The 11715-nt window shown below is 38.5% G+C and overlaps 1 pseudogene; it reads right to left on the reverse strand.

Moving 5' to 3' along the window:
- Nucleotides 1-299: 299 nt before the first annotated feature.
- Nucleotides 300-1356, reverse strand: LOC145052879 (abscisic acid receptor PYL2 pseudogene; annotated as a pseudogene).
- Nucleotides 1357-11715: the final 10359 nt, after the last annotated feature.

Below are 11715 nucleotides of genomic sequence, written 5' to 3' on the forward strand. Positions count from 1 at the left end.
GTCAAAAATCGATAATTGCAACTTACATACCGGCTCAGGGCATCCCCAAAATCGGCGCCCTAGGTTGCGATCTGTCCACGATGTTCGAATTATGGCCAACTCTCTACAGAAACACATCGCCATTATTGCTAGCAACAATGAAATCATAGTTGGGAGTGAGCGTTAGGGTTTGTTGTTAGAGACGAGAATAGAGATATTGTAGTCTCTTTATGGACTAAATAATAATAAAATAATAAGGGAGGATACATGAATGGAGTAAAATATCCTCACGCAAAGAGGGGGGGGGGGGGGGGGGGGGATGTGGAAATTAACGGGAGTATGGTAACGGCTGTTAAGTCATTGGACCAAACTCGCAACAAAAACAAACTATTTGACCACTTTTATGAGCTCAAACTTTTTTGAACCAAACTTGTTAGTTTTGACATACCACAAGGACCATTCTTGCAATTTTGTCGATACATTCATCAACTCATACAAGTAACTAAACAAGTACAAAATGCTAGCCCCACATTTATTTGAAATTACATGCCTTCAACGAAAAAAAGAAAAATAAACACAAGTATTTGAAGATGCAATCCCCCATAAAAATGTTCATATATTTTATTTTTTATTTGCTGTGTTTCATAATAATCACACATGCACCGCCGCCATCGTCACCGGCTATACCAAACATAATCATTCATTTCCATGCAGAGATGACATGGCGACAAGACCCAACTTCTGGAGATTTAATTTGACAACAGTATCTGTGAACATTTTTGTATCCTCGACTGTGTTCCCCGCAGGTATATCGACGATGTATGATTCCAAAACAATGGTGTAAACCTTTTCGTCTTTCTTGAATTCATTAACAGAAGTAACAGAAAGATAGTTATTCAATCGATGCTCACCACCTACTACTCTGAAACTCAAAATATGCTTCTCGTCATCCAGAATCTCAAGTCTCTCGGTGCTGGTGGAGGCAGGAAGGCCGGAGATGACAGTCACCTCGCGCATGCTGCCAACACCACCATCGCCAAACATGTTGCAGCTCTTGATGAAATGTTTGTATCTCTGTGGGTTGTCAAAACGGCGCACCAGCGGCCAAACTACGTCGCTAGGAGCGTCGATGCGCTGGGTGATGAGGGAGGTGCATGTGTTTGGTATTTTGTCGAACATGTGGTATGCATTGATTAAGAGTTGAAGCTCGGAGTATTCATCGGGAGTGAGTCCTTGTGGAATTGAACTTCGTTCCATTTTCAGAGGGAGAGTGATAAATCTAAGCCTTGATTTTCAATGGATGTCATTAATCATCAAAGTTTTGAATGAAGAAGAAGATCACGAGGAAAGGGTCGTGTGGGTACAAAAAGCAAGGTTGGTAATGGAGTTCTTGTGAGTTCTGAAAAGGAGTGGAGAAAAGGCTATGGACAACAATAGAGGTGGACGTGTGCTTGCTTTTTAAATGCACAAAATTTACCATCAAACTGAAGTTTGTATGGTAAACAGAAAAATAATGTGATATGAAAAACGTATATATAACAATCATTTATATTAGCGAATTTTAATTATTTTTTTTTAACGATCCTAAACTATTCCTAAATTCAATTATGTTCCAAACAGGACTTAATCCCCAACCTTAAGACTATGAGGTATGGTCAGATGTACATTATGTCTCTTACATCTTTACTAGTCTTTGGAAATGAGTACCACCTTATATTATTTATTTTGACATTATATTAAATAAAAACATAATTTACAAAATTAAATAAAATTTAATTAATTTATATATATATATATATATATATATATATATATATATATATATATATATATATTAATTAAATGTTATTTAATTTTGTAAATTATGTTTTTATTTAATATAATGTCAAAATAAATAATATAAGGTGGTACTCATTTCCAAAGACTATATATATATATATATATATATATATATATATATATATATATATATATATATATATATATATATATATATTGAGGGCTTTATTTAATTTTAAGATAAGTAAAAGGAAATAAAATATAAAAACATACTTTTAGGTAGTGATGAGATTTAGAATCGGAAAACCGGACCAGAACCGGAACCGTTAGAACCGGAATATGTAGAACCGGGTCCGGTTCCGAGTTTAAAAATTGGTTTTATCCGGGTTACGGGTAATCCGGGTTTGGGTCCATCGGGTCCGGGTAAACCGGGTCTAAAAACCGGAACCACTTTTAAGGCCGGAACCGGTTTTTGTGAAATGTTTAAAAGATGCATATCTTATTCGTTTCAACTCCAATTGACATACGATTTTTTCCAACATGTAGTTTAGAGTTTGTATTGGGCCTAATGGACTAATAAACTTCCAAATTATCCATCTTGAATCTAGAACTCCCTAATGGGCCCTAAATGGACCCATATACATGAAACATAATATTTTGGGTCTTAATGGGTCACAACCAAATTAATTTAGCCCTAATAGGTCATAAAAATTACACCTTGATTTAATTGGGCCAAGCATCATCTAGCTTAACTATAATATGGGCTTAAGAACAAAAAGCCCAAAAATTTCTTCTCTTTTCTCCTCTCTCTCGGCCCAAAACTACAACCCAAGAAGAAGGGTTGACTTTGCTTGCCACATCATTTTTATTTGATGGATAACTAGCTGTTATACTTCAAACATCCATGCAACTCTCATACTTCCATGCAACCTCACTTCTCTCTTCTTCTTCTCTCCTTCTTCCTCTCGGCCGAACCCAAACACACACACACACACTTCACTCAAACTCTCTCAAAGGAAACTCTCTCCACTCCTCTCCAAATTTTCGAGATCTAGGAAGCTTTCAAGGATATTTTTTCCACAAACACATCATCTAAGGTAAGTTGATGATTAAATCCATGATCTAGCTACTTCATTTCATCCAAAAATCTCTTCTAAATCCATTTAATCTTGTGATCTTTCACCTTAGAAGCATCTAAGTTCGAAATCCTCCAAGAAGACTTACTGGGATCGAAATTTCTTCTACTATTCTTCTTCAAAACCGAAATTACAACTCAAGGTGAGCTTCATACCCCTTTATTTTCAGTTTTCATATGTTTTATGGGGGAGAATACAAGAAAATGTGTAGATATATGTGTATGTGTATGCTATGTGTGATTTTATGCATGTATGTGTGTGATGTTATGTGTTTTTGTGATAAATATGTAACAAAAAGGGGTGATAATTCGAGATCTATGACATGAGAAAAGAAACAAACAAAAAATAAGTTCTTTTACACTAATCTAGTTAAGAAAAATAGCTTATAAGGTTATGAGGAACATACTTTAACATAAAACCCATTTTAGGACTTAAAATGTTAAAAATACAAAACTTGGGGTAAAAACTATCAAGTCACGGTTTCTTGAGGGTCAAGAGAGTCAAAACAGTTTTTGTAATCATTTTTCTGAATATTGGAATTTTCAAAGGACTTAAAATGCAAAAATTTTAGTTATTGGGCTAAATATGGGCTTTTCGGCCCAACAAGCCCAAAATTGCAAAAATTTAAGTTTTTAAGGGGCTGAATTGTAACATTCTGTAAAACAGGGGACATGAAGTGGAATAAAACTATTTCTAAGGTCAAAAATGCTTTTAAACTCCAAAAAGGATCAAAAATGTAAACTTTTTGTATTTTGTGCCAAAACTGTAAAAATTGCAAAATTTGGGGTTCTAACCGAGAAACACCATTCTGGAAGGGCTAAAACTGTTTACTAAATACAATTTGGATTAAAAATGTCTATTCAACAAGTTTATGATACAAAAGTGTCAAGAAAATGTTTTTAAGGACTAAAAATGAAATTTTTTTATATAAAGGACTAAAAATGTTATTTTATAAAAAAGAGGTAGTGAAAAGGTCAAAGTCAATACTTCTAAACAACCTAATTCAATAAGACCAAAATACAAGATGTCCGACTAGCGACAAAACGGAAAACAAATACAACCTCAATATCAAATATCGTTATAAACGAATTGATTCGGTCTCGAATCAATACAAAACAATAATTGTTAAATCAAAAACTCTCCAAATGAGTTATGTGACGACTAAAATGAATAAACCTACAAACTTTGGGCTTATGAGATTCAAATCACGCTTGTTGGGCCTTGCAAGCCCACCAACATGATCTTTGGGCCCAAAGGGATAACGCTTATATGTTATTGGGCCTTCAATGACTCAATATTTTATAAAAGGACTTTCAATAGCTTTATGCGCTAGTGGGCCAAAGTGTCCCGCTAGAAAAGCTAGTAAGGTCACAGTAATCAAATGCGAGTTGGACCATCGTGTCTTTCGCATCCACGACAGCCTAAGGAACTTACGATAGTAGTGGGACATAATACTCCCCTTCGCTTCATTTGTTAAGGCTTACGAGAAATCAAAGTAGACAAAATTAGAACGATATACAATATGGATTAATTCAATATTCATTCGTTAAGACAATACAAAAATCAGTAATCACGAATACATTTCAGCATCGGAAACATCAGGTTTTCCGGGGAATTCAATACTACTCGTTCAAAATATTATAACTATTATACAAAATACCCTTCATATATATATATATATATATATATATATATATATATATATATATATATATATATATATATATATATATATACATACATATATATATACATACATATATATATATATATATATATATATATATATATATATATATATATATATATGTTTTTAAAATCATTCATGCATCAACTTATGGATCTCACTTTGATAAACAAAAGTCTTTTCAGAAAATATCGGATTTTCTGGGTTTTCACAAACTACACAAATCATTTTATCACAACGTTGCTTATGAACTCGCCAACATTTGATATGTTGACGTTTTTCCAAAATAACTTGTATTCTCAGGTAACAGGTAAACGGAAGAGTATTATGAAGTAATGTTAGATGTTATGTTGTTAAAAACACTCGAACTATTTATGTTATGAATGTGTAATGTAAAATAATGTACTTGATGTGAACAATTTCAGTTGTAATATATTGATGCATGGTGACGTTTGTGACAACCCTATATTTTCCAAAAGCATTGTAACACTCGAAAGCCAAATACAACGAAATTAACCTCGAAAATAAAGTGTTCAAGTATCTAAGTTGGGATGCATCAAATATTAGATATCATGCCAAGGTTTCCAAAAACATAAAGAACGCTCAAAACCGGGTTATATTGAAGAAATTATAACCACTCGTATAATTACGACACGACGTTAAAACATTATTTGACGTAAAAAGTAAAATCTCACTAAAATGCATTTTAGCCTTAAGTATCTAAACAAAAGTCGTAGATCTCATTGAAAGGTGAGCGTGCATAAAAAGATCGCCCAAATTGGACTTCGTATGAAGAAGTTACGAATTTCCTAAGTTTCGTAACAGTAGAAGAGGGCTAAAAACTCAAATTGAAGATTGAGTGTTATTTAGCTATCGCCACCTAAACGGAAGTTGAAGACCTCCACAGTAGTAATAAAACGATAAAAAGACAAACGAAAACCGACGTCGAATAAAGAACCTATGAATTTTTAACGAACTTTAGGAGGCCCGGCCTATTAAAAATATATCATTAAAAATAAAGTCAAAACTAGCCGACGGAGTCTAAATGAAAGTTGTAGAGCATAATCTCACCTACGCGTGGATATAAAGAACACAAAAAACGGAGCTCGTACGCGAAAGTTACGGAATTTAGAAGAGGACAGGCCGGATTACGCCCCGCGTTCTCTGGGAGTACGCCCCGCGTACTAGACCCAGAGTCGAGTCCCATCGGCCCGCCCCCTCTACGCTTAGCTAGCCAGGAGTCGTAAGCCATGACGCCATTTTACGCCCAGCGTAACGAGGTACGCGCCGCGTACGTGAGTACGCCCCGCGTACTCACTCCTCCAGCACTATAAATAGATGGCATAAGCTTCGAGTTTTTTCACACCTTCACAATTCATCAGTCATTCTCCCATACTTCTAAGCCCCAGAGACCATTCCCGACGACCTTGATTTCCGCACTCGAGCCCCCGACGAAAGATCTACGCCGCAGAGATTCCCAAGAGCCCGAAGACGCAACTTTCTGCGGTCGAAACTCTGCTCAACTCTAGCCTCTCTCTTCAAACTTAACGAGTGAGTTCATACCCCTACCTTTCAATTCTTTTCATGTTTTAGGGGGGAATACAAGTACATTACAAGTTAAAGCATCGTTTTTATAAACATCTTTATGTTTAGAGGGCTATTATATCACCAAGTTATTCTTACTAAATGGAAACATACTTTTTGAAAAACTATAATGAGTATAGTTATCAAGTCATTCATACATTTTACATATACATCTTGTCAAATGAAATACTTTCAAAAGAAGTAAAGTCTTTATCATCGTAAATCTGTTTATACCAAGTAATGTGAGACATTCAAACTTCAACGTACTCGTATGTATGCATTTCAAGTCCTGTATTATATACCATAATCTCTTGGAGAGAGAGCGTGATACTTGTGTATAGATCTATACGGGATTGACAACCCCGCACCTAAACTATTAGCTATAGTTAGACCGGCAGGGCTGGGGTGACAAATGTCATAACACTACAACACCTGAAGAATGTTGTTATAGGCCGTCAGTGTCGATAGTATGGTTATAAAACTCACATAAAAGTATAAAAACAAGTTTGATTTACGAGATTCATTTATGCATTCATTTTTCTACATCATTTTGGTACAAAGTTATCATTATTATTCAAGTATGGAACACACTAACACACACCAACTTTGGAAACTTTTCAAACCATTTATAGAAAATATTGGATTTTCTGAAAACCTCGTTCATCGATTTACTACCAAAAAGGACATACATCTCAATGCAAAACACTTATGAACTCACCAACTTAATTGTTGACACTTTTTCAAAACCACTTGTATTTCTCAGGGAATCAGTAATACAGGTAACTACCAGCTTTTGGAGGAAGAACACTAAGGATGTTTTATTATTGAACATTTATCATCATATTGTAATATTCTTTTGCTAATATGTATAACACAACAATATACGTTTTCATTATATATATATGATGGTTGTGTTACTTTCTTTACAATATTCAATTGTTGTGATACTACGTGAAGTCATCCACCCCCGAATGTTTCCGCCATTCTGGTTTGGGGGTGTGACAGATTGGTATCAGAGCATTGTTTATAGTGAACTAAGTATATCGAACCACATACGATATTCAAACTATAAATGCAAAGGGGACCAAAAACCCTCTGACGAAACATTTTCATGAACAAAATACTTTCTTTTAAAGATATACATTTTTACAAGCATGCATAAATCTCGTATCACAACAAGTTTTACTAAAAAGTATTAAGGCAAGTTACGACACTACGATTGAGCCCCGAGGTATGTAATCAGGTCGAGAATAAATATAGCCTGATCAACTATATTTATCCTGGATTTGACCAACATACGTCGAGGAATGGTCATAGTGGACAACAAGCCAAAAACTTACCAAATCCAAATTATTCGCCAATTTGAAATACTATAGGAGTATTGTTAAAAAAAATAGTTGTACAATAAAATAATTGTGCTCCGTAAAAATTATAGTTAAAAATAGTAAGTCGTTAAATAGAAATTTCTTTTCTTATAAAGTTCTCATACATCTATCCTAGTACAGACAAATGGCCAGATTCCATTTACTAGGAGATCCCTACTACCCAAACCAAGGCAACGGCGGTTGAATAGAAGAAGACCTGGAGGAAGACCCAGAGGAAATCGAAGAAGAGACCGAGGAGGAACCCGAAGGGGTTATCGAAGAAGAGTTCGAAGTCGAAGTCGGAGAGGAATTCGAAGTCGACGAAGAGGTCGAGGAAATTTCTAGTGGAACGGACTCCGAGCCAGAGGTAATCGACCCTCCCATCCCTCATCCTCCCGAAATCAGACCATATCAACCGGGACCCATTCCCATGTGGGGAAGTCACCTCTACTACTGGAGCCGCCAGCAAGGTGTACGCCCTCCCTTCGGTATGTGCCGAGATTTTTACAATGTCAATGGGGGAGGCTCAGCTGATCGAGCACTTCCTGTTATTGTGAACGCTATAGCAACCCAGAACTACGAGATGGACAGGCAAGCAGCCAGAGTTCGCGAGGTCAATGCTGCTACCCAAGGTAACGCCGCTGACATCCGCCGTTTGGAAGGACTACAGGAGAATACCCAAATCTACACGGGGACACTTCAGAACCAAATGATAACGGCTCTGGCAGAAATAAGAGAGATGAAGGAACAACAAGCAGATCTCGAGAGGCGACTGATGGGAGTCAAACGGTCGGATACCGAATCTAGCTCCAAACGCCGCAAGTAGAGCTTGTTCGAGCCCTAACAATTTTGTTATAAAATAGGATTTCGGATAAAAGTTTTTCTTTTCGCTTATTTCCTTTTGTAACTATAGTCAGAGACCTCTAGGTAGGTCAAATTTTCCAAGCAACACATGTAACACACCACGGGTGTAACCAATATATATATTAATATGAAGTACTTCTTTATAATACCTCTCGGAAACTTAGGGGTTAACTAAAAATTTCCATGCCAGCCTTGAAACCATAAACTAAAGTCAAAACAAATTACAAGTTACAACTAACACACTATTGTCCAAACATTAGAAACTTATAGTATTCATTCTTATCTTTCTCTACCAGAACATGCCTCCTCGTAGATCAACACGCAGAAACTCAACTTCAACACCACCTCCACCACCTCCTCAAACTATGGATGCCGTTATGTTCCAGACTGCTGTAACCGCTGTTGTAACCGCAGCAATGGCTCAAATGAGCAACAACGGATCAGGGGGAGGAACAAACAGCTTTACAAATGGCCAAAGTCAAGGCCGTTCAGGGGTATGCACTTACAAAGACTTCACTAACGGAAAACCTATTCCCTTTTATGGGACTGGGGGAGTATTGGCTCTATCTCAATGGATAGAGAGAACGGAAGCGGTATTCGAAATTTGCGCATGCCCTGAAGAAAGCAAAGTAAATTTTGCCGCTTTTACTTTCTCCGAACGCGCCCTGACGTGGTGGAACGGCCACGTCCAAACACTAACCCTAGTGGTGGCAAACTCCATGGGTTGGGAAAACTTGAAACGAATGCTCCTTCGAGAATACTGCCCAAGAGGCGAGATTCAGAAGCTTGAACAGGAACTGTGGAACCTTTCGATGGTAGGTTCGGACATAGCAGGTTACACCAACAGGTTCAGTGACTTAATAACACTTTTCCCAGGAATGTTAACCCTGGAAAGCCAAAAGGTCGAGAGATACATCTAGGGACTATCACCCCAACTTTGAGGAAGTGTGTTAGCTTCCAAACCCTTGACCTTCGCCAGCGCCAAGGAACTAGCGCAATCTCTTGTTGATCATGGTGTCTGTCAAGGAGTCGCGGCTATTATGGCTGAACCAACCAAAGGGAACAGCAACAACGAGATCAATGCCAACAACAACAAGAAGAAGAAATTCTGGAACAAAAGGAAGGGGCAAACTTCGCAAGAACCTTCAAAGAAGCAAATGGTTGCGGTTCATGCTGCTACTAGCCCCACCACAACTCCTACTACCTCTGCGCCAACAAAACCATATGCGGGGAATCTGCCCAAGTGCAACTACCATCACCACGGTATTTGTCGCGAGATGTACTGCAAGAACTGTGACAGGAAAGGGCACACAACCCGTATCTGTAGAGCATCGGCACGACCAATCACTCAAGTTTCTGGTACTGGAGTAAGTCGGGCGTGTTATGGGTGCGGAGAGACTGGACACTTCAGGAGGGATTGTCCCAAGGAAAGGAATACTGGCGGTGTGGGGAGAGTGCTGGCAGTAGGACAAAATGAAGCAATAGCAGACCCCACGGTGGTTACGGGTACGTTCCTACTCAACAACACTTATGCATGCATACTCTTTGACTGCGGTGCGGAGAGAAGTTTTGTGAGTCATAAAATCAAACACCTACTTAGTCAAAAACCCCAACCACTCAATAAAATATTCACTGTAGAAATGGCAAATGGTAAGGCAGAAAACCCAAACATTTTGTACGTAGGATGCACACTAAATTTAAACGAGCACTTGTTCCGAGTCGATCTTATGCCCGTCTCGATAAGAAGTTTTGATGTCATCATCGGAATAGACTGGTTGAGCCTTCACCATGCCGATATACTTTGTCACGAAAGGGCCGTTCGCCTAAATCTGCCAAACGGCAAAACCCTTGTCATTTATGGTGACAAACCTAGTTCAAGTTTACAAATCATTTCCTGTATTAAAGCACAAAAATATCTTCGTAAGGAATACCATGCCTTTCTAGCCCACGTAGTAGACCAGAAACAAGAACCAAAGAACATTAAAGACATTCTGGAAGTCTGCAACTTCCCAGATATTTTCCCAGAAGATCTTCCAGGAATTCCACCAGAGCGCCAAGTTGAGTTCAGAATCGACTTAATCCCCGGAGCTACCCCAGTAGCAAAGTCGCCTTACCGTTTAGCCCCAGCCGAGATGCAGGAACTATCCAGTCAATTAAACGAGCTGCTGAGCAAGGGACTCATCAGACCAAGCTTCTCACCATGGGGAGCACCAGTCCTATTCGTGCAAAAGAAGGACGGATCCTTTCGCATGTGCATCGATTATTGGGAGCTAAACAAACTCACGATCAAGAACCGATATCCCTTACCGCGCATAGACGATCTATTCGACCAACTACAGGGAGCAAGCTACTTCTCAAAGATCGATCTAAGATCTGGTTATCACCAACTGCGAGTACTGGAAGGAGACATCCCCAAAACGGCTTTCCGAACACGTTATGGCCACTACGAATTTGTGGTAATGCCCTTTGGATTGACGAATGCTCCAGCAGTGTTCATGGACTTGATGAACCGAGTATGTCGTCCCTTCCTGGATAAATTCGTGATCGTGTTCATAGATGATATACTTATCTATTCAAGAAGCCAGGAAGAACACAGCCAACATCTCCGCCAAGTACTAGAAACATTAAGGGCAGAGAAACTTTACGCAAAATTTTCCAAGTGCGAATTTTGGATTCGGGAAGTGGATTTCCTAGGACATGTTGTAAGCAAAGAAGGAATACACGTGGACCCTTCCAAGATAAAGGCAATAGATAGTTGGACTACTCCAAGGACCCCTACAGAAATCCGGAAATTTTTGGGACTCGCCGGGTATTACCGAAGATTCATACCGAACTTTTCAAAGATTGTCAAGCCACTTACCACCCTAACCCAGAAAAATGTGACCTTCGACTGGGGAGAAAAACAAGATAGCGCATTTCAGGCACTAAAGCGAGCCTTATGTAGTGCGCCCATCCTAACCCTGCCTGAGGGAACGGAGGATTTCATGGTCTATTGTGATGCATCAAACCAAGGACTTGGGTGTGTCTTAATGCAAAGAGGGAAGGTCATCGCCTATGCCTCAAGGAAACTAAAGACGCACGAAGTGAACTACACGACGCACGATCTTGAGCTAGGAGCATTCGTCTTCCCTCTGAAGATATGGAGGCACTACCTCTACGGCACAAAATGTACCATCTTCACTGATCATAAAAGCCTCCAACATATCCTCAATCAGAAGGAACTCAACATGAGACAGAGACGATGGGTAGAACTACTAAGTGATTACGAATGCGAAATTCGGTATCACCCTGGAAAGGCTAATGTAGTGGCTGATGCACTCAG

Source organism: Lactuca serriola, chromosome 5 (genome assembly GCF_051521515.1).
Source record: "Lactuca serriola cultivar US96UC23 chromosome 5, Lser_US96UC23_V15, whole genome shotgun sequence".
NCBI lineage: Eukaryota > Viridiplantae > Streptophyta > Magnoliopsida > Asterales > Asteraceae > Lactuca > Lactuca serriola.